The following is a 25,401-nucleotide window of genomic DNA, read 5'->3' on the forward strand; positions in this document are numbered from 1 at the left end:
CTGGATAGTCAAAAAGACTTAGGTTCAGATCTTGTCTCAGCCACTTATTAGTTGTTTAATACTGGACAAATCACTTAACTTCTAATAATACTATCTAGTATTTATATGGTGTTCAAAATAAGAGTATTTACTAGAAGGTTTATAAAATCTTTTCCATTTTTTCCCCATTTGGATGGGTTTTACTATAAAGTTTGATGCTGAATAAAATATAGGGGAAAGAGAAACCTCAAACTGAGTTGTGGGGGCCAGAGGCTAACCCTTGGGGAAGTCGAGTAGGAGAGAATGCAATCCAGCTAAAGGAGCACCTGAGGGAATACACCCTGGTGATCTGACCACAAATCCCAGCCCATCCCGCTCTGCCTAGAAGCCTAAGATCTAAAATGAGGGGGGCAGTGAGGTCTGGCCTTTAGGGAGGCAAGTCCTGGCTCATGGAAGGAGGGGAGCAGGCTCATGAGGGCTTTCCGAGATCGACTCAGACAAGAGGACAGCAAGAGACAGGAAAGTTTTGGGGCTCTCCTTCTCCCCTTCTCCCTGTCAACCCTGGCTCCTTCTTTAGCACCTTAACTCATCTTAACCAGGGGTTAGGCAGCAATACTGTTTCCCTTCCAAGCTCCTCTACTTGCTGTAGCATTTGCCTAGTCTTTTGGTCATTCTTAGCTTGGCCTTGGCATGTGGTTATCTAGGGTTCTGGCTCAACAAAACTATGAATTTTTGATCCATGGAAGTATATTTGGAAAATGATCAAAATTTCTGCTCCATTGCCACTCTGTTACCACTACCCAAACCCTTTCTATATCATAATGCTGGACAGGGGTATGACCAATAGTATTGGTCCTATTTACCTTGAAGATACCAAAAGGAGATTTGTTTTCTCCTTAAAAAGGAAAAAAAAAATCTTGGGTAAGACTAGCAGATTGTTTGGATATGTTATAGGGTTTATGCTAAGTAGGGAATTGGTATTAATGGATTTCTTATGTGTAAAGTGATGGATCTTACCTAATAATTCATAGAGAGGCACTGCATTTAACTAACTAAGAAGGTAAGAGAGGGCTGTTATTTTATTAGCAGGCATTCAATTCAATTCAGTTCAATTTAATAAGAATTTATTAAATGCTGGCTATGTATAGAGAATTCTACTGGGCTCTGAGTACAAAAAGCAAAAAAAAAAAAAAAAATGGAACAGTCACAACCTTCAAAGACATTTTATTTCACCAAGGGAAAATAATATATACACAGAAAAGTCAATTCAGAATATATAAGAAGTGAATAGCAAATAATTTGAAGAAAGGGAGTAGGTGGCAGAAACTCACAAATACGCAAATCAGAAAAAAACTTTCATGTAAGAGATAATGTTTAAGTTGAGCCTTGAAAGCAGTCAGGAATTTCAAGAGGTGAAAGTAAAGTAGATGGGCATCCAAGGCATGTTGTTTAGCCAGTGCAAATACATCTGGGCAGAAACTGGAATGCTGTGTATGAGGAACAACAAGAAAGCTAGTTTGGGTAGACAGTATTGCTTTTGGAGGGACAATAGACAGAGAGATGATTAAATACAGAGGTGGATTAGTGCTCAGAGCTTTTGAGCTATGCCTGCTGTAGGAACACCTTACAGGCTAAATTGTTTTATGGAGCACCAACTGGACATTTTAGAGATCAAGCCCCCTTGAATGTGATCCAAGATGGACTCACCTTCTAAAATTCTTTTTTCTAGGGAATAATTAAAGAACCAAAGTCCACTGGCTTAGCCTAACCTAGGGGAAGTACTTTTCTTTCTAAGGAAAAAGAAAAAAGAAAAAAAAGAAAGAAAAATAGGCCCATACTATCCATGTCCTTGCTGTTCTTTTGTGACTTAGTCTCTTCCCCCAAAAATAATGATGACAAGCCCAAGTTGGGGTTCATCAGTACACACAAAGAGGTCCCATGGCTTACCTCTTATTAACTGTATAATCTTTAGTGAGTTACTTAAGCTTTCTAGGCTTCAGCTTTCTCATTTTTTAAAGTGAGGAAGGTTGGATCAGATGACCTCTAGCACTACTTCCTGTTTTAAATCTTTAATCCTGTGTTTCCAGGACTATATATGTTGCCATGGAATGCCACTGAGAATGTGCAATCTAACTGATTGAGTTCTTTTTTCCTATAGAGTGTTCAAGGTATAGTAGGAGCTGTCCTCAAGAAGGGTGAGAAATCTTTCCCTATAAAATGCTAATTGTATCATTCAGTGAAATTGTTTCAAGTATTTCAGATGTGCAACCCAAAATGTCTTGTTGAAGTAAGCAGGGAGGAAGGCTTAGTGCCAAAGACTTAGGCTTCACATTCGCTAAAAATCTTGTAGGTATGGTGGAATGGAATATTATTATGCCCTAAACAATGATAAAATGTGTAATTTCAGAGGAAACTGGGAAGACCTTATAGAGTGACGCAGAGCAAAGTGAGCAGATGTACAAAGACAATTTATTCAAATATAACACCATAGCAAAACAAAATAAAGCAAACAAAAAATCCCACCAAAACCAACAACTTAAAAAGATTTTAAAACTCTGATCAAAATAATGATCAAGCCCTAAAAGAATAAAAATGAAACATGACTCACTTCCTGAAAGAAAAGTGAAGAACTTAAAATGCAGAAAGACACATTAATTTTCAGACATGTATGATGTGGGAATTTGTTTTCCTAGACTACATAACAGTGTATCAAGGGATTTTTTTTTAAATAGAGGTGGGATGTATAGATTGATTAAAACACTTGTTACTTGAAAAATTAAAAAAAAATAAGAAATAAAGTCAAATACTAAAGAAAAGTTCCTTAGGCTCCACTTTCATCTTACCCTCAAGCATGGTTAATCTTAAAAGTGTCTGATAGACTTGCCAAAGGAGAGCCATTCTTTCATCTTAATTAATTTTCCTTTCTGCTTATGTTTTCTTCGTTCTTTCTTTGTTTTCCTAATTTTTAAACATTCTTATTTAAAGTTTTGAATTCCAAAATCTTCTCTTCCCTTCCTCTCTCTTCTCCCCCCTTCCTGAGATGGTAAGCAATCAGATAAAGATTATACATGTGAAATTAAGCAAAACATTTCCATATTAGTCATTTTGTACAAGAAGATTTGAAAAAAGAAAAAGAAAGAAAGAAGGAAGGAATGTTACTGTGTACAAAGTTCTACTCATTCTGTTTACTTCACTATGCATCAGTTCATGTAAGTCTTTCTAGATTTTTCTGAAATCATCCTGCTTGTTATTTCTTACAGAACAATAATATTCCATTACAATTATACACCAAAGCTTGTTTAGCCATCCCCCAAATGATGGCCATACCTTTGATTTTCAATTCTTAGCCACCACAAAAAGAGTTGCTATAAATATTTTTGTACAAATAAGTCCTTTTCCTTTTTTTTGGATGTCTTTGGGATATAGATCTAGCAATGTTATTGCTAGATCAAAGGATATGCACAATTTTATAGCCCTTTGGGCAAAGTTCCAAATTGCTCTCCAGAATGGTGGGATCAGTTCACAACTTCACCAATAGTGCAATAGTTTCCTATTTTTCCCACAGCCCTTCCAATATTTGTAATTTTCCTTTTTTGTCATATTAGTCACTTCAATAGTTGTTAGGTGGTACCTCAGAATTGTTTTAATATGCATTCCTCTGATCAACAGTGATTTAGAGCATTTTTATATGAGTATAGATAGCTTTTCTTTCTTTGTCTGAAAACTGCCTGTTCATATCCTTTGACCATTTATCAATTGAGGAATGACTCATATTCTCATAGATTTAACTCAGTTCTCTATATGTTTGAGAAATGAGGACTTAGCAGAGGTACTTGTTGCAAAATCCACCCACCCCCCAGTTTTTTACTTTCCTTATAATTTTGGTTTCATTGGTTTTGTTTGTACAAAATGTATTTAATTTTATATAATTCATATTATCTATTTCACATTTTGTAATGCTTTCTACATTTTCCTTAGCCCTAAATGCTTCCCTAATCCATTAATCTGATAGATAAAACTATTCCATGCTCTCTTAGTTTGTTTATGGTATCACCCTTTATGTGTAAATCATGTACCCATTTTTACTTTATCTTGATACATAGTGTGAGGTACTGGTCTATACCTAATTTGTGCTATACTATTTACCAGTATAGTTTTTGTCAAATAATGAGTTTTCATTCTAAAAGTTTGGATTTTGGGGTTTATAATATACTAGATTACTATAGTCATTTGCTATAATATTATTTGTGCCAAATATTGTGTTCCATTGATCCACCACTCTATTTCTTAGCCAGTACCAGATTGTTTTGTTAATTACTACTTTACAATGTAGTTTGAGATCTGGTATTGCTAGGCCACTTTCTTTTGCATTTTTTTTTTCATTGATTCCCTTGATATCTTTGAGCTTTTGTTTTTCCAAATGAATTTTATATTGTTTTTTTCTAGCTCGATAAAATAACTTTTTGATAGTGTGATTGGTATGGCACTGAATAAATAGATTAATTTAAGGTAGAATTGTCATTTTTATTATATTGGCTTGTCCTACCCATGAGCAATTAATATCTTTCCAGTTGTTTAAATCTGACTTTATTTGTGTGAAAATGTTTTATAATTGTGTTTATATTGTTTCTGGGTCTGTCTTGGCAGGTAGACTCCCAACTATTTTATATTGTCTACACTTATTTTAAATAGAATTTCTATTTCTATCTCTTGTTGAGCTTTGTTGGTAATATGTAGAAATACTGATGATTTATGTGGGTTTATTTTGTATCCTGCAACTCTGCTAAAGTTGTTAATAAGTTCAGGTAGTTTTTTAGCTGAGTCTCTAGGATTTTCTAAATATAAAATAATATCTGCAAAGAATGACAGTTTTATTTCCTTGTTGCCTATTCTAATTCCTTTTTTATGCTATTTTTTTGCTGTAGCTAACATTTCTAGTATAATATTAAAGATTAGAAGAGATAATGAGCATCTTTGCTTCACACCTGATTTTATCAGGAAAGCTACTTGCTCATCATCATTACAGATAATAGTTTTAGAGAGATACTAGTTACCATTTAAAGATAAACTCCATTTATTCCTATGCTCTCTAGCATTTTTAATAGGAATGGGTGCTGCATTTTGTCAAAGGATTTTTCTGCATCTATTGAGATAATCATATGATTTTTATTGGTTTTGTTATTGATATGGTCAATTATGCTGATAGTTTTCCTAATATTGAACCAGTCCTGCATTCTTGGTATAAATCCCACCTGGACATAGTGCATGATCCTTGTGATATATTGCTGTAATCTCTTTGCTAATACTTTATTTAGCATCAATTATTTGCATCAATATTCATTAGGGAAATTGGTCTATGTTTTCTTTCTCTGTTTTAGCTCTTCCTGGTCTGGGTATCAGCGCCATATTTGTGTTCTCAAAGGAATTCAGTAGGACTCCTTTACCTATTTTTCCAAATAGTTTATATAATATTGGAATTAATTGTTCTTTACATGTTTGGTAGAATTTGCTTGTGATTCATCTGGTCCTGAGGATTTTTTCTTAGGAAGTTCATTGATGGCTTGTCAAATTTCTTTTTTTAAGGTTGGATTATTTAAGTATTTTATTTCTTCTTTTGTTAATCAATTACAGTGTGTTTTTAGATATTCATCCATTTCATTTCAATTGACAATTTTATTGGCAGATAATTGGGCAAAATAGCTCCTAACAATTGCCTTAATTTCTTCTTCATTGGTGGTAAATTCACTCCTTTCATTTTTAATACTAGGAATTTGGTTTTCTTTCCTTTTTTAAAATCACATTAACCAATGGTTTATCTGTTTTTTTTTTATTTTTTTCATAAAAACTAGATTCTAGTTTTATTTATTAGTCTGATGGTTTTCTTGCTTTCGGTTTTATTAATCTCTCCTTTGATTTTCAGGATTTCCAATTTGGTGTTTAATTGGGGATTTTTAAGTTATTCTTTTTCTATTTGTTTAGTTGTATGCCCAATTCACTGATCTGCTTATTCTCTATTTTATTGGTGTAAGCAATTAGAGATATAACTTTTCCCCTAAGTACTGCTTTGGCCACATTCCATACATTTTTATATGTTGCTTCATTGTTGTAATGTTCTTTAATGAAATTATTGATTGTTTCTAAGATTTGTTCTTTGACCCACTTGTTTTTTTAGAATTAGATTATTTAATCTCCAATCAATTTTAATCTCTCTTTACATAGTCCATTATTCAATATAATTTTAATTCATCATGATCTGAAAAGAATGTGTTGATTAGTTCTGTTTCTCTGCATTTGGTTGTAAGGTTTTTATGACTTAAGACAGTCAGTTTTTGTGTAGGTACCATGTACTGCTGAGAAAAAAAGCATATTCTTTTCTATTCCCTTTCAGTTTTCTCCAGAAATCTATCATATCTAACATTTTCAGAATTTCATTCACTTCCTTAATTTCTTTCTTGTTTATTTTTTGCTTAGATTTATCTAGTTCTGGGAGGGAAAAGTAGAGGTCCTCTACTAGTATAGTTTTATTATCTATTTCCTCCTGTAACTCATTCAACTTCTTCAAAAATTTGGATGCAGAGGTGGAGCCAAGGCAGTGACTTGCCTGAGGTCTCCTCCCAACCCCCTCCAAATACTTTTAAAAAATGAGGCTATACAAATTCTAGAGTAGCAGAACCCACAAAAAGACAGAGTGAAACAAATTTCCAGCCCAAGACAACTTGGAAGGTCAGAAAGAAAGTCTGTGGCACCAGAGTGAGAAGGGAGTACTGTCAAGTATTGTGGAGCCACAGTCAGGATAAGAAGAGATTTTGCAGCTTCTATATTAAAGGATCAGAGGGCTTGGAATATGATATTCCAAAAGGCAAAGGAGCTAGGATTACAAGCAACAATCACCCACCCAGCAAAGCTGAATGGAATTTTTTTTCCGAGGGGGGGATGGATATTCAATGAGAGAGAAAACTTTCAAGCATTCTTGATAAAATGACCAGAGCTGAATAGAAAATTTGACTTTCAAATATAAGACTGAAAAGAAGCATAAAAAGTGGTAAACAGGAATGAGAAATCATAAAGGATGTAATAAGGTTAAACTGTTTATATTTCTAGATGGGAAGATGATATTTGTAACTCAAAATTTACAAATTCTCATTATTAGGGTAGTTAGAAGGAGTATGTAGTTATACAAAGGGCATAGGTATGAGTTGAATATGAAGGGATGATATCTAAAAAAATAAAATTAAGGAGTGAGAGAGGAATGTACTGGGAGAAAGAAAGTAAGAGTAAATAAGGTAATTTATTTCACAAAAAAATTCAAAATAAGAGTAAATAAGGTAAATTATTTCACATAAAAAGGAAAAGAGAAAGCTTTTACAGTAGAGAAGAGGGGGGAGGTGAGGGGAATGAATGAACCTTATTCTCATCAGAATTGGCTTAAAGAGGGAATAACACATACTCAATTGGGTGTAGAAATCTATCTTACCCTATGAGAAAGTTAGAGGGGAAGTAGATAAGAGAAGGAGGGCAGTGACAGAAGGAAAGGCAGATTCAGGGGAGGGGGTAGTCAGAAGCAAAACACTTTTTAGGAGGGATATGGTGAAAGGAGAGAGATAATGGAATAAATGAGAGGGATAGGATGGAGAGAAATACAGTTAGGAATAGTAACTGTGAAAACAATTTTGAAGCAAGTTTCTCTGATAAAGGTCTCATTTCTCAAACATATAGAGAACTGAGTCAAATTTATAAAAGTAAGAGCCATTCACCAATTGATAAATGATCAAAATATATGATCAGTTTTCAGATGGAGTAATCAAAACTATCTATAACCATTTGAAAAAAAATTCTTTAACTCAATCTTGATAGGAGAAATGTTAATTACAACAATTCTGAAGTACTTCATACTTATTAGATTGGCTAATAGGACAGAAAATGTAAATGAGAAAAAGGTAAAAGGACAAAAAGTGAATGGAGGGGATGTGGGGAAAATGAGACATAAATGCATTGTTGGTGCAGTTGTGAACCAACTCAACCATTCTGTAAAGCAATTGGCAACTATGCCCATAAGGCTATAAAAAAACATGTATATTCTTTGACCTAGCAATACCACTTCTAGGTCTGTATCCAAAAAGAAATAAAAACAAAAAGGGAAAGGACCTATATGTACAAGTATATTTATAGCAGTTCATTTATGGGGGCAAAGAATTAGAAATTGAGGAAAAGGCTGAACAAGTTGTGGCATGTGATTTTGATGGAATACTATTGTACTGTAAGAAATGATGAACAGGATACTCTCAGAAAAACACCTAGAAAGACTTGTGTGGGCTGATGCAAAGTGAAATGTACTGTGTAAAAGTAACAGCACTATTGTAGGATGATCAGCTGGGAATGACTTAACTATTCTCAGCAATGCAATCATCTAAGACAATTTTGAAGGACTTATGATGAAAAATGCTATCCATCCCCAGAGAAAGAACTGACGGTGTCTGAATACAGATTGAAGCATACTTTTTTTCCTTTATTTTTCTTGAGGGTTTTTTTGTCTGTTTTTTTTTTTTTTCACAACATAGCTATTATGGAAATGTTTTGCATGACTACACATGTATAACCTATATTGAACTTCTTGCCTTCTCAATGAGATGGGGTGGGAAGGAAGGAAGGAAGGAAGGGAGAGAATTTGGAATTCAAAGTTTTAAAAACTATTGTTAAATTGTCTTTACATGTTACTGGGAAAATGTACAAATACAGTACTTAAAAAAATTTAGATGCTATACCATTTGTTGCACACATATTTAGTATTAACATGAATTCATTGTATATGGTACCTTTCATCAAGATATATTTTCCTTCTTTTTTTTTAATAAAATCTACTTTTGTCTTTGCTTTGTTTGAGATCATGATTGCTATATTTACTTTCTTTGCTTCAGATGAAGTATAATAGATTTTGCTCCAGCCCCTTACCTTTACCCTATGTGTATCTCTCTGCTTCAAATGTGTTTCTTGTAAACAACATATTTTAGGATTCTGATTTTTAATCCATTTTGCTGTCTGCTTCCATTTTATGGGTGAGTTCATCACATTTACATTTATAGTTATGATAACTAACTGTGTATTTCTCTCCATGCTGTCTTTTGCTTGTTTATCTCCCCTTCTCTCTTACATTCCACCCATTCCCTCCTCACAAGTGTATTACTTCTGATCACTGCCTTCCTCAATCTACCCTCCTTTTTATCAGCACCCCCTCTCCCTTCTATTATTCCCATCTCTTTTCACTTCTTTATAGGGTAAGATAGATGTCTATATCCCACTGAGTGTGTATATTATTCCCTCTTTGAGCCAATTTTTATGAGAGAAAGGTTTAAGCTTTGTCAGCCACCTCCCCCCCATATTTTCCCCTCCATTATTACAGCTCTTTCATTTCTCTCTTACGTGAAATAATTCACTCCCATTCAATCTTCTCCCTTCTTTTTAGAGTACAATTTTCTTTCTCACCCCTTTATTTTGTTTTTGGTGGTATCATTCCATCAAAGTCACCTATATCCTCACCCTTTGTCTACTTATATTCTTTCATATAGTAATAAAGTCATTGAGATACAAATATTATCTTGCCATATAGAAATATAAACAGTTTAACCTTATTGAATTTCTTATGTTTTCTCTTTTTTCTTTTTTACATTTTAATGTCTCCCTTGAGTCTTATATTTTGCGGCCAAATTTTTTATTCAGGTCTGGTCTTTTAATTAGAAATGCTTAAAAGTCCTCTATTTCATTAAATTTCAATTTTTCCCCTGGAATATTATATTTGATTTTGCTGGTAGGTGATTCTTGGTTGTAACCCTAACTTGTTTGCCTTCCAGTATATCATATTCCAAGTCTTCCAGTTCTTTAATGTGGAAGCTGCCAAATCTTGTGTAATTCTACCTATAGCCTGACAATATTTGGAATATTTCTTTTTGGCCACTTGCAATACTTTCTCCTTAATCTCTGAGCTCTGGAATTTGGCTAGGATGTTCCTGGGAGTTTTCATTTTGGGCTCTCTTTCAGGTAGGGATTGGTGGATTCTTTCAATTTCTACTTTGCCTCTGGCTCTAATATATCAGGGTGGTTTTCTTTGATAATTTCTTTAAAGATGTTGTCCAGGCCTTTTTTTTTTGTCATGGCTTGCAGGTAGTCCAATACGTCTTATATTACCTTTCCTGGATCTATTTTCTAGTTCAGTTGCTTTGCCAATGGGAAATTACACATTTTCTTCTATTTTTGTACTGTTTTCATTTTATTTTATTGTATCTTGATGTCTCATAGAGTCATTAGTTTCCACTTATTTGATTTTGATTTTAATTTTTAAGGAATTATTTTCTTCAGTAAGCTTTTGTACATCTTTTTTCCATTTTGCTAATTCTATTTTTTAGGGACTTATTTTCCTTAGTAAATTTTTGTACATTTTTTTCCCAGTGCTATTCTCTTTTTTTTTTTTCATGATTCTCTTGTATTACTCTCATTTCTTTTCCTAATTTTTTTCTTCTACTTCTCTAATTTGTTTTTTTTTAATCCTTTTTAAGCTTTTCCAAAAATTCTTTTTGGGCCTGAGACCAAATTACATTTTTCTTTGATGCTTCATATGTAGCCATTTTGACACTATCATCCTCTTCTAAGTTTATTCCGTGATCCTCCTTATCACCATAGTAACTTCTTTAGTCAAGCTTTTTTTCTATTTTTTTTTTTTTTGGCTCAGAGTCTTTTTGCTGGTAGGCCCCAGGGGGATATTGCTGTTAGTCAGCCTTGGAGTGGGGCTTTACTACTGCTCAGCAATGGAGTCAAGGCCTCACTTGTTGCTTGTGCTGGGGTTGGGATCCCTGTGGTAGGGCCTTGCTGTGCTACACAGGCTGGTCATTTGCTTAAGGGACTGCTGGCTTGCAGAAGGGTAGGGCCTTGATGATGGATTGCTCCAGTCTTAGAGTCTTGCTGCAGGCCCCTGCTGTAAGGCTGGCTGCTGCTGCTGCTCTTGGACCTCATTTTCCTCCCACCCCAGTGAGACAGACCTTTCTTGCTGGGCTGGTAGGCTGCTTCCCTGCTCCAAGATCAATTCCAAGGTGGTTTTCTAGTTATTTAGAGGGAAATTTAAGAGAGTTTCAGAGGGTTCTTTCCCCACTCACATTTTGACACCAGAAATCAATTTCCCTTCTTTTTTCAGTGCTTCTTGTAAATCCCACATGCTGTCACCTCATTGTTCACATACTGTAATTGGTGCAGTCCATCCATTATGAAAAATTACCATGCTTGGGTTTGCTCAGAGCCATTATGTTGTATTATGTCAATATCCCAGCATGGTACAGTCTGGAGGAGAGGGAAAACCCAGACATTCAACATAATTATATTAGCTCCAGAGGATTCAGTGTGGAGGTAATTTTGACTTTTTCCCAAAAGAAAGGCTAAGATTTCTGCTCAATATTCCAAATAAAGGGAAGGGTGGTGAGGGAACAGAGAAGAGCAGATGAGTGCACATTCTAATTCTAAAAACAAGAGAAAACATTCTTTTTTTGTTATAACATCAAATTCTTATTTTTTCTTCCCCTAGGGCTGGTTTGGCCATTTAAAATGCAGACTGAAGCTATTATTCAAATTGAGATGTCTTCTTCTGGTCCTTGACAACTACATAACTCTGAATTTATGCTTTGGTTACCTAGGCCCTTACCTGAAAGAGATGAGAGAAATAGGAATGATAACAGTGCTTTCAGATGAGCTTGTACTGAACACTGATTACCCTGGGTATTATCAGTACTTTTTAAGTTTGCTACTACATACCCAGATAGAGGGTCCCAGGATCACCATAGATCTAGATTGCAGATCTAGAAGTCTGATGTCATCTAGTCTAACCCCCTCATTTTTAAAGAGAAAACTGAGGCTTGGAGAAATTATGCATCTTGTTCAAGGTCACACTGGTAAAAAAGTGGAAAAACTGGGACTTGAACTCATATCTTGTGACTTCACATTCAGATCTCTTTTCACTGAACCATGCTTTCTTCTATCAGTGAAATCCAGAATATAATCACTAGCTGAACAGAATTGGTATCGAATGAATCTGCATAAAATAAAGTCAACCTTCCTGAGTAATAACCACTCTCCCATCTAATGATGTAGTAAAAAAATTTTTTTTTAAAAATAAAAAGAAGGGAATAAGCCAGGTACTGTGTTAAGCTATCTTATAAATCATTTGATCCTTACAATAATATTGTGAAGTAGGTTCTGTTATTATCTCCCTTTTATTGTTTAGGAAACTGAGACAAACAGAAATTAAGGGACTTGCTCAAGTCACTCATCTGTCAAGTGTCTGAACCTGGATTTGAACTCAGTTCTTCCTGACTCTAGGCCCAGCTCTGTATCCCTTGCCATGTGGCTGCTGAGTAACAGTCCCCCAGAGTTTATGTGTCACTTTCCACATTCCAAAACACTTACAACTTTAAGAATTCTCTGTAAGATAGTCACAACAGCTGATATAGATCACCATTTTATAGTGCAAGAAATTGAATCACAGAGAAGTGTCCATATTACCTGCTTAAGGTCACGCATTCATCTAGTGACAGACCTAAAGACTTAAACATGTCTCTTGACCCTTGGTCTGGGTGCTACTTTCACAGCCTTTAGGGACAATACTAGACGATTGAAAACTAATTAATTTTAAACACACTTTCCCTACCATTTGTGCTTGGAATTAATGAGATTTTACAGATCAGACTCATTAACATGGTTTGGAAACTGCTCATGAAAGCAGGTGTTCACCTTCTTGAACAAGAATGCTCTTTATAGATGCTCTGCAAGAAGAGTTGGTGACAATATCTTTAAGAATGACATTTCCCTGAAGAAGAGACTCATTGATCCAGAATGACAAATGGGAAAAGAAAACAGAGACCTCTTCCCACAGTCATATAAAGATACTCAACATTATCCAGACTGATGATAATTTGAAAATGTTGTTTTCCTGCTTATCTTTTAGTTACCCAATAATAATTATTATTTTAATATGATAATATTAAAGTATTAATACTACTTTATCGATTGCACACTTAATAATAATGAGTAATGATCATTTCAAATGGTCATTCAAAATCCCTGTAAAAGATAAAAATGGTGTGACTTATTGATGGCTTTTGTGGAAAACACACTGGAAGACCTAGGTTCATGTTCTCTTTCTGCTACTTATAATATGTGCAGTTTTGAAGAAATTATGTCCATCTCTGAGCCTTAATTTCATCATCTGTAAAGTGAAAGGATTAGACTAGATGACTACTAAGGTCTCTTTCAACTCTGAATGTTATGGTCCTAAGGGTCTAGTCCCTGGTGATCTGAAGAGATTCAATTTAAGATCCAGGTAACTTAAGGAAGGAAAAAGGAAAAGCTCCCTAGGGGAGTAGAAATTTAAAAAAAAAACATTCTGAGGGACTTTCAGTTAAAATGGCAATGTGAAGTTCTTAGAAGAGCCCATGTCTGCTGACAAATACCCCAACAAAAATTTTAAAGGTCATGGAAATAAGTTTTACATGGCTTTGTTTGTATAACTAATATCATATTCTTTGCTTTCCCAGTGAGTGGGAAAAGAATGGGAATGAGGGAGAGAATTTGGAACTCATATATTTTAAAATGAGTGTTAAAAATAGATGAATGAATAAACAGATAATAAAAGTAGATAAAAATGGTTTAAAAGGTCATTAGATGGAATAATTATCAAGAAGACTAAAAAGAAACACCAGTAAGGTCCTCCATTTAGTCCAGGGCTGAAAAATAAAGCAGATGAGAGAGAGAGAGAGAGAGAGAGAGAGAGAGAGAGAGAGAGAGAGAGAGAGAGTTTCAATTTGACCCATTGTTAAATGGTTCCTGAAGTCAGTGTGATCTTAATTCTTGTTTACCAGAGCAATAATGAGAGGACAGAACAAGCTTCCAATAGGTCATTATTCAGAGAGGTATGGCCTGTCAATGTAGCACAGCTCAACATCTTTGAGAAGATCTAAACCCTCAACAGGGGACTGGGTCATTATAACTCTCTAGCAGACTATGATCCAGGAAGCCTATTAGAAAACTTCAGACCAGCCTAACACCCACCATCCAATGGTGCTTTTCAAGGCTACAGGAAGGGATGATTTGGGTTTGGGGATGGAAAAGGAGACAGAGATGGGAGAGAGGGTAAACAGCTCAACAAACTATAATATATGAATATAATAGAATATTATTGTGCCATAAGAAATTAGTAAAGATACAAATTCAGAGAAATTTAGAAAATAATGCAGAGTGAAGTGATAAGCAATTTATGCGATCACTGTAATAGTCTAAAAGAAAACAGATTTGAAGGACTTAATAACTCTGATTATTGTCATAGCCAATAATGATAGGAGAGCACCTACATGAGGCCTCCAAGAGACAGTGATAGAAACCAGGGATTGTAGTAGAAGTCAAGGATTGATTTTAGCCACCACTTGAATTACAACAATAGCACCATCAAAACCATAGAGAGACTAAACAATCAATCATCTTATAGGATACAACAATGAAAATATGCATGGTTAAAAGAGATAGGCAGGAAAATAGAGTCATGCTGAAAGGCACCATAGATAATGAAATAATAGTAATACTTAGTATTTATGCACTAGATGGCACAGTATCTTGCAACTTAAAAGAAATAATCAAACTGTAAGAAGTGGGTAGCAAAATTAAAAGGGCTGGAGGTCTCAATAAGTGCTTTCCAGAACTAACCAACTATAACAAATATATAAATAAGAAATACTTTAAGGACATGAATAGAATATTAAAAATGTTAGATATGTGAGATCTCTGATGATTATTGAACGTGAATCAAAAGGAGTATACATATTGTCAGCTTTGAGTGGCACCTTCACAAATATTTACCATGTCCTGGGCCACACAAAATTCATAAACAAATATAAATAGTTAGAAATATTAAACCATGCTTATTAAGTATCATTTATTGACCATAATACAATAAAATTATAATAAAATACATGTGAAGAATGTATTAAAGTTAAATTAGACTAAATAATGCAGCTGAAACAGCTACATATATATTATGTATATGTATATTATATTTTTTTATATTAACATAGCTAGTATTTTGTTGTTGTTCAATCATTTTTAGTTGTGTACAACTCTTTGTGACCCCATTTGGGATTTTCTTGGCAATACTATACTGGTTCACCATTTCCTTCTCCAGTTCATTTTACAAATGAGAAGAGAGGCAAACAAGGTCAAGAGACTTGCCCAGGGTCACACAGCTATTAAGTATCTGAGACTGGAATGGAACTCAGGAAGAAGAGTACACTGTGGCCCTCTGAGTGCTTTTCTGAGACAATAAGTAGCTAGCATCCAACATTGGTAAAAGGAATTCCATCATTTGATAGTTCCTTAATATCAATGAAATCAAAGTTCTAGTCATTGTCTCTATCCCTGTCTTGAAGTACTAGATATAACAATTAGACAATAAAAAGAAATTGAAGGATTAGTCCTGGGGAGAGAAACCAAGATGGCAGAGTAAAAGCAGTGACTTGCTTTAGCTCTCCCCCAAACCCCTCCAAATACCTGTAAAAAAAAATGGCTCTAAACCAATTCTAGAACAGCAAAACCCACAAAAAGATAGAGTGAAACAAATTTCCAGCCCAAGACAACCTGGAAGATTGATTAGAAAAGTCTATTGTGCCAGACTGAGAGAGAAACACAGTTCATCATGGGCACGCAGCTAAAGACAAGGTCTCAGTGAACCTGGAGCAGGCCTCAGAGTATTGAATTGCAGGCAGATATGGGGGTTTCCAGACTTCTCAACCCACAAATGCCAAAGACAACTTAGAAGGTTAATAGGAAAAGTCTGTGACTGCAGTGAGAGAGAAGCTTGGTCCCAGCCCCAGTCCTGGCTGCAGCCCTGGGGCAGTGGCTACTTCTAGAGTTTCCAGACCACAGAATGAAGGGGAATTGAGTAGCTGACCACAGGAAGATTGCAGGGATCTCTTTGCTGGTGCTGAGGCATGATTCTCTTGTTTTGCATGTGCTTGTATTTGGATTACAGTTCTGGGTGGCAGTCCTGGGGCAAGGAGGAGTGCTGGCATGGTGGAGCTTGTAGTGGCAGTGGAGAGGGAATCCTTCTCACAGTTCCAAGACAGAAAAGAGTACTTGTGGTCACTCATAGACCAGAGCATGGGACAGGAAAGGGGTAAACACCTTGCCCTTGATCATGCCACCTTTGAAGAGCTGAAAATTTACAGGTGCCTAGAAGTATCTCTGAAAACAGCTGCACAAAACCCCCAAAGCTTGGGACAGTACATTCTCCACACTGGAAGCAGACTCCTACCTTAACAAACAGTTTAAAACTCTTTGGCTGGGTTCATGAGCAAACTGTGCAAAAAAAGTCAGACCATAGAATCTTTCTTTGGTAACAAAAAAGATCAAAACATATGACCAGAAGAAGACAAAGTCAAAGCTCCTACATCCAAAGCCTCCAAGAGCAATATGAATTGGTCCCAGGCCATGGAAGAGCTCAAAAAGAATTTTGGGAAGAAAGTAAGAGAAGTAGAGGAAAAGCTGGGAAGAGAAATGAGAGTGATGCAAGAAAATCATGAAAAACTAGCCAACAGCTTGCTAAAGAAGACCCCAAAAAATCCTGAAGAAAGTAACACCTTAAAAAATAGCCTAACCCAAATGGCAAAAGAGGTCCAAAAAGCCAAGGAGGAGAAGAATGCCTTAAAAAGCATAATTGACCAAATGGGAAAAAAAAGTCCAAAAGCTCCTGAAGAAAATACTTCCTTAAAAATTAGAATGAAGCAATTGGAAGCTAGTGACTTTAGGAGAAATCAAGACATTGTAAAACAAAGCCAAAAAAATGAAAAATTAGAAAACAATGTGAAATATCTCATTGGAAAACAACTGACCTGGAAAATGGATCCAGGAGAGAGTATTTAAAATTTTTTGGACTACCTGAAAGCCATGATAAAAACCAAAAGGAGCCTAGACATCATCTTTCAAGAAATTATTAAGGAAAACTGCCCTGATATTTTAGAACCAGAGGGCAAAATAGAAATTGAAAGAATCTGCTGATCACCTCCTGAAAGAGATCCCCAAAGGAAAACACCTAAGAATATTATAGCCAAATTCCAGAGTTCCCAGGTCAAGGAAAAAATATTGCAAGCAGCCAGAAAGAAACAATTCAAGTATTGTGGAAACACAATCAGGACAACACAAGATTTAGCAGCTCATACATTAAGGCACCAGAGGGCTTGGGATATGATATTCTGGAGGGCAAAGGAGATAAGATTACAACCAAGAATCACCTACCCAGCAAAACTGAACATCATCCTTTAGAGGGGAAAATGTGATGTTTCATTTAGGATTCCTATATATTAACCAAAATGAATAGAAACAATAACTTCAATAAAACATCAGAATATTAAATAAATCCACAAATCTATCAGCCTTTCTGTATATTACTAATCAAATTCATCGAGACGAGATAGAAAAATGTCAATTCAAAACTGCTATGAAATGTATAAAATATACAGCATAAACAGGAAATATATGAATATAATTACAAAATATTTTTACAAAAATCAAAGAAGGAAAATTGAAGATATATTAATTGCTCCATTTGGTCTATGCTAATAAAATAGTAAACTATTATCTAAATTAATTTAGTAGTAATGAAACTACTAAAAAGTTACTTCATAGTACTAGAGAAGATTATGTCAAAATGTTGTACAATAGGTCAAGAATCTTAAGAGAAATATATAAAAAGAGAGTGTACATAGATCTAGTAGCACCAAATCTCAAACTAAACTCCAAAGCAGGAATTATTGAAACTATTTAGTACTGAATATGTGTGTATACATATACATGTAAACACATATATACATATATATATGTATCCACATATATAGTGATCAATAAAACAGATCAAGTACACTAGATTCAGAAGGAATAAAACATATCACTATTGTCAGGGTAAATGCTTATCATGTGAAACCAAACTGATGGGAAAATTGGAAAGTAACCTTATAGAAACTGGGTTGAGATGAGTAACACACACCATACATCATAATTAACTTCAAAAGGATATAAGAACTTGATATAAAAGGTCATATCATAAATCAAAGGAGAAAGGAAAGAGATGCCATTCACAACCATGAATAAGGGATAGTCATTGACAAAACAGGTTCAGAAATGAGCATAAACAATAAATTGGGGAAAATGATTATATAAAATTAAAAAGTTTCTGCATTATCAAAATCAGTATAGTTAAAATTAGAAGGTAGAGTTAACTGGGGAAAAGTCTTTCATCTAACTTTTTGGATAAATGTCTTACATGTAAGATATATAGTAAATCAATACAAATATATAACACAAATATTTCTTTCAATAGATAGTCAAAAGATAAGAACAAGTAATTAACTTTTTTTTCTTTTAACAAAAAATATTATTTTTTCCTTCCTACTTCCCTCCCTCCATTGGGAAAAAAAGGAAGATGAAACTCTTATAACAGATATGAATCATTAAGCAAAACAAATTCCCACATTGGCAGTGAGCAAAAAAAATATGTCTCATTCTTCACTTTGATCCCATCACCTGTCAATCCAGAAGACCAATGCTTCATCATTGGTCTTCTGGTATCCTGTTTGGTCATTGTGTTGATCAGAATTCTTGTGTTTCTTCAAAGTCATTTGTAAGTAGTTTTCAAAGCAAGAATTTGAAGAAATATAAGCTCTTAACCATATAAAAATGTTCTAGATTATTAATAATGATTCTAGCACATACCAATCATATGATGACAGAGACAACAAGAAAAATTATCATTATTGAAGGGGCTGCAGGAAAACAGGCACCATAATGCACTGTTGTTATTTAGTTGTGTCCAACTCTTTGTGTCACCATTTGCAGTCACTGAGAGTTGGATGTGATTGAAAATGACTGAACAACAACTTTTAAGGGCAGTTAAGTGGCATAGTGGATAGTGGGCCAGGCCTGGAGTCAGGAAGACTCATCTTCCTAAGTTCAAATCCAATCTCAAACATTTACTAGCTGTGTGCATCTGGACAAAACACTTAACCCTGTTTGCCTCATTTCCTCACCTTTAAAATGAGCTGGAGAAGAAAACAGCAAACCATTCCAGTATCTTTGCTAAAAAAACGTCCAAAATGGTGTCACTCAGAATTGGACATGACTGAAATGACAGCACAACAACAATGCACTGTTGGTAGAGCTGTGAGTTGCTTCTGTCATTCTGAAAAACAACTTGTAACTATACCCCAAAAGTCACTGAATTGTGCCTAGTCTTTGATCCAATGATAACACTACTAGGAAAATCCCAGAAAGAGATCAAGACAAAGGGAAAGGGGCCATAGGTGTAAACATTTTTATAACAAGACATTCCATCTGTCAGCTCCAAGCATTTTCACTGGCTGCCCCTGATGCTTGGCATACTACCCCTCTTTATTTCTACCTTCTGGCTTCCCTGACTTCATTTAAGTCCCAGATAAAATATTTCTGTTACCAAGAAGGTTTTCTCAATCCCTCTTTTAAAAAAAATTTATTTATCTTATTTTTAACTTCCTTCTTTTGATTAATTTCCAATTTGCTTTATCTATAGAGTATTTGTACATAATTATTGGCATGTTGTTTGTCCTTTTAGATTATGTGCTCCTCAAGGGTGAGTATTGTCTATTGCCTTTCTTTGTATTCCCAGTATTTAGCACATAGACACTTAATAAATGCTGATTGACTTGACATAATAGCACTTTTTGTTGTAGCAAAAAAAAAATAAACACAAAATAAAAATCCACAATATGGGGAACAGTTCAACAAATTACAGCATATGAGTATCATAGAACATTATTTGCCATAAAAAATTAGGAAAGAAACAGATTCAGAGAACTCTGGGAAATGATGTAGAGTGAAGTGAGCAGAATCATGAAAACAATCTACATGATCACCATAATAGTTTTAAAGAAAATAGTTTTGAAAGAACTTGATAACAATGATTGATGTCATGGCCAATAATGGATTGGTGATGAAGCTTGCCTTCATCCTTTCATCAGAGAGGTGGTGAACTTATGGTGCAGAACGAGACATACATTTTCAGATGTAGTCAATGTCTGTATTTGTTTTGGTTGGCTATGCTTATTTGTTACAAGGAACAGCCAATTTTTCTTTAATGGGAGAAAGGGGAATAAAGCTTAGAAATGATTGGAAAAAGGAAGAAAAGAAAGAGTGTCAGTGAAATATTTAAAAGTGCACAAAATGGCAGAAGGAATTTCAGAAAGGTGCAAAAACAAACAGGACAGTGTTATTGTTATCATTAAATTTAATATGGACATAGGAGGGGGACATGTTATTTTGTTGGCCCCAGGTGAAAAAACTTCTTCTACCAGTGCAGGTCATCAACTTATTTGCAACTTTCAGTTTTCTAGGGTTGATTAAATTACTGAGAAATTAAGCAAGTTTCCTTTTTTTAAAAAAAATTAATATTTTATTCCCCCCAATTACATGTAAAAACAATGTTTAACATTTATAATTTTTTTTTTGAATTTCAAATTCTCTTCTTCCCTCTTGTCCCTCTGCCCTCAAGGAGAAGCCAAGCAATTAGATATAGGTTCCAGGTTAGTCATGCTGTGAAAGAAAACACAGACAAAAAAAAAAAGAAAGAAAAATTCTGAAAAGTAAAGAAAAAGTATGCTTTGATATGCAGAAATTAATCAAATTTCTCACAGGTTACACAGTCAGTATGTGTCAGAAGCAGGTCTGGAACCCATGTTCCTGGCTTAAATGCCACTTCTCTATTCAGAGTGCCTCTTCTAAATTTAGTATGTACTTTTAAAAACCCGAGCCAGTGATATTTATTAGAAGGTCATGATTTCACATATGAACCTCTTGTTAGTTCTTTGTACAGTATATTGAAACCTTCATTTTTTTATAATTAAGTTCATAATTTTAAAAGAAAATTTAAAAATTAAGTTAGTCTGAGATTAAAACTCAGATAGGAGGCAGGATATATGTTCTTAAGCTCTATGCATGTGTAACACACTTCTTTACTATCATTCCCTCAAATTAGTTAATTTGTTTTTTGCCCTAGGTTCCATTAAGTTGGAATATTTTTTATAGGTACAGCATCCTCTTTCTAAGAAGAAGTTTGAAAGAAATAGGTATGTTACTTTCTGATCAGGGACTGACAGAAACTGGGCTAAGATTCTATTATAACCTCCTGGGATAAAGGGTCTTTTGCATTCAAGCCACTGTACCCCCTCTGATGCCTGACTGAAAATGTAGAAATCACAGAAAGCAATTCAATTCAACAAACCTGTTAAATGCCAACTATGGAAAGGGCATTGTGCTAGGCATTAGAAATGCAAACTAGAAAACTGAACAGCTTCTACCCTGGAGGAGCTCTCAAACTAATGGGGAGTGATGGGGGGAAATTATGAAATGTTCATGAAAAAACACTGATACAAAGTGGAATGTCATAAGGACAAAGAAGAGACAATTTTCCTACTTGATCCTGAAACAGTGATGATGCAACTGCTATGGACTTTGCAAGTCTTGGGTGATTATTTGAGATACAGTTAAAATTTGGAAGTCATTATTGAGAACTTTGCCATGCACAGCTCCCCATCTGTTGAGTCATATGTGTGAACCTATGCACATTTTTCTTTCGTCAATATAAATCCATTTTCGTTATAATCCATCTTGGTTGTACGCAGACTCTAGTCCTTGAGGACTTTCCAGGACAAAGGTTAAAAATCCTGGCTCATGAAAGGCCATTGTTAAAATTTCAGTGTGAGCATTTATACCTCAGAAACTGGCATACTCTTCAAAACGGGACTTGATTATTGCTTTCTTGATTGGCTAGGCTTAAGAAAGTGATGGAGAAAACATTAATGCAAATTAACCTTAAAAGTGTATCTTGCTTATATTTCCTTCAGAGTGCTAGTTCTTAAATATTTACCAGCATACCCCAAATGGTAGTATCTACACATCTGCAAAACAAAGTGGACAATTGAGAAACTCCAGGGATCTGGGATCTAAACCATGTAGATGTTCCCTCTGATGATACAAATCGAAGTCGCATCCGTGCTGGACAAACATGTGCAACTCCTTTACAAATCCTTTCATAATTGTGTGTGTGTGTCTGTGTGTGTGTGTGTGTGAACAAATATTTTGGATGACTCCATTATTTCTTGATATTGTGAGGATATCAGTGGAGTATAAGGGCTGATTAATCAAATTCCTCAGATTCACCAGCCCACACAGGGGGTATGATGAAAAGATCACTGGATTTGGAGTCAAAAAGATCTGAATTAGAATCATGCTTTTGTCACTTACCTAGCCCCCTCCTATCTTTCTAGTGTTACACCTTGCCACATAATCTTCCATTCAGTGACGCTGGTCTTTTGACTGTCACACAAACTCTTAGCTCTAGGTATTTTTTCTGACTGTCTCTCATACCTGTAACACTCTCTTTCCTCAACTCTACCTATTGCCTATTGCTTCCTTTGAGCCCCAATTAAAATCCCATGTTCTACAGAAATTCTTTACTAAGCTCTCTTAATTCTAAGGCCTTCCCTCTGTTAATTATTTCCTATTTATCCTGTATATCCTACATATCCTGTTTCTATATAGTTGCTGTCATGCTCATTAGTTAGTGAGCACCTTGAGGGCTAGGACTTTCTTTTGCTTTTATTTGTATTCCCAGGGCTTAGCACAGTGACTGGCACGTAAGAGGCACTTAAATGTTTATTGACTAAGTGACTATATGGGTGACCCTGGACAAGCCCCTTTACCTCTTTTGGCTTCAGTTTCCTCATCAGTAGAATAAAGATAATAATAGAACCTACCTCCTGGAGTTGCTTTGAAGATTGAATGGGATTATATATGTAAAGTGATTTGTAAACTTTAAAGTGCCATATAAATATTTGTCATGGTGGTTGTGGTAGTGGTGGTTGTGGTTGTTGTTAACACCAAAGCTTCTTTTCACTCGTACATTTAATGGGCTACATACTTTCCAAAGATATGAAGTCTGAATGTACTCTGCCCTTGTAAGAACTCATCTAGAGTATTGCATTCAGTTCTAGGTGCCATGGTTTAAGAAGAACATTGATAAGCTTGAAGGGCCAGAGAAAGGCAACCAGGATGATTAAGTGCCTTAAGAAAATCAGCTGGGACAGCTGGGTGGTGCAATGGATAGAGCACAGGTCCTGAAGTAAGGAGGACCTGAGTTAAAATCCGGCCTCAGACCAAACACTTGATACGTACTAGCTGTGTGACCCTGGGCAAGTCACTTAACCCCAATTGCCTAAAAAAAAAATAAAAATCAGCTGAAGGGACAGGCTATGTTTAGCCTAGAGAAGAAAAAGCTTTACTAGAGGAAGGGTGATAGTAGTCTTCAAGTCTGTTGAAGTCCTAACCTGTAGAGAGGAACTAAATTTGTTCCTATTTAAATCCAAAGGCCAGAACCAATAACAATGAGTGAAAGTTTCAAAGTTGAGAAGTTAGCAATTAGAGACAACAAGCATTTATTTGTTAAGCACGTACTGTGTTCCAGGCTACAGATTCTAGGGCTACAAATTGTTATTTGGCCTTTGTTTTGAGGAGGATGGTTTTGAGGATGATGTCTTGACTCATGAGTGATTTGGATTTAAGTGAGGCAGAGCTGCACAAAGTCATCAGTCTCACTCTCTCTTCCAGAGTCATCAAAGTCCAGTGCAAGACAAAAGTCAGGATGACTGGTGATGGCCCAGGCTGCAGCAGATGACCTTGGTGCCTTTGATGTCTGACCAAGCTTTAAGTGTTCCACAGCACCTGCTTCAGCTGCCTTCATGGGCAATGGAACAAATTGTTCTCATCCACTCATTCCACTGGGGGACATCTCAGCATGCTTGGCATACATATTCACCTAGCTCACCAAAGGCCTGTCAGTTACCCTCAAACTGGTTTAAACCAGCTACTGGAGATGGTTATACAAGGGTATGGCTGCTGGGCATGCTACAACTTCTTGGAGCCACAGGTGAGAGTTGACTGAAGGTGGACTTCAAAGGTGGATGAACAACCTTGAAAAGGGCTCAGCAAGTGCTTACACCAGAGGTGCTAGTCCTCCCTGAACACTCCATATACCTCAAGGGCTACAAATACAAATGCTTGCCCTCAAGGAGTTTATATTTTAATGGAAGAAGATAACACAGTACAAGGGAATTGTAACTGTGGGGATAAGGGAAGGTACCCATAAATTTGGAATGCTGGAGAAATTCAGAGAGCCAGAAAGAAGAGAATGAAGCATATCTGGCCTGGGCCCATTCTCCAAATGGAGGTCCCCAAAAGAACTCAGCAATGGGAGAAGTGGACTGACAAAGGACGTTCCAGGCTGAGAAGCCAGCCCAGGCATGGTGGGGAGGTGTGGAGGTGACAGAAGCTCAGCTAGAGTTATTCAAAAGTAGAATGAACTGCATCTAGAGATGGTAGATTCCCCCTTTCATAGATCTCTTCAAACTGAGACCAGACAGTCACATAATGATTAGATGATAGTGGGAATTCCTTTCATGTATACTGAACTTATACATTTTTATACAAGTTTATCCCTTCCAGATCTCAAATTCTGAGATTCTGTGACTTCTGATGATCTGCCTTGCTCTGGATCTGTGTCATATTTCCTTGTACATAAAAACCATTGCGGTCTGAATCACCTACAAATCTCTGTTGCCATTGGGAAACAATATATTATTATTTTCCTACTAATAGCAAAGAGGCAGGTGGACAGCAGAGTGGGTAGAGTACTAGGCCTGGAGTTAGGAAGATGTGAATTCAAATTTAGCCTCAGACACTTGTTACCTTACTGTCATCCTGGACAAGTCATTTAACCTTTGTTTGCCTCAATTTCTCCAACTTTAAAATAGAGATAATGGCAGTGTATACCTCACATGGATATTGTGAGGATCATATGAGATGATATTTATAAAATGCTTAGCACAGTTCCTGGCATGTAGTAGGTGCTATATAAATGTTTATTCCCTTCCTCTTCTCACCTCTTCCTTCCCCCTATTTTTAATTCTTCAGAGATTGTGATACTTCATGATTCATAACCATATAATAATGTGGTATGTGGTAGAATATTGATATTAAAAAGATAGGCCCTTGATTGAAGGACAGATGTGAGAGTCATAAAATAATTTTCTACATAATTCAGACCAATTCCACTAATCATAGGATCAGAGAATTTAGAGATGAAGAATCCTTATAGATGATCTAGTCTAACCCCATTACCTTATAGAGGAGGCAACTGTGGTCCAGAGAAGGGAAGGAACTTGCCCAAGGTCATACAGCTAGTATGTGGCAGTACCAGGGCTGAAACTCAGGTCTTTTAACTCCAAATCCTGTGTCACACAGCAGTCAAATGTAGTCAATTAC

The sequence above is a fragment of the Vombatus ursinus genome, unplaced genomic scaffold (genome assembly GCF_900497805.2).
Source record: "Vombatus ursinus unplaced genomic scaffold, bare-nosed wombat genome assembly UNPS02014807.1, whole genome shotgun sequence".
In the NCBI taxonomy this organism is placed as follows: domain Eukaryota; kingdom Metazoa; phylum Chordata; class Mammalia; order Diprotodontia; family Vombatidae; genus Vombatus; species Vombatus ursinus.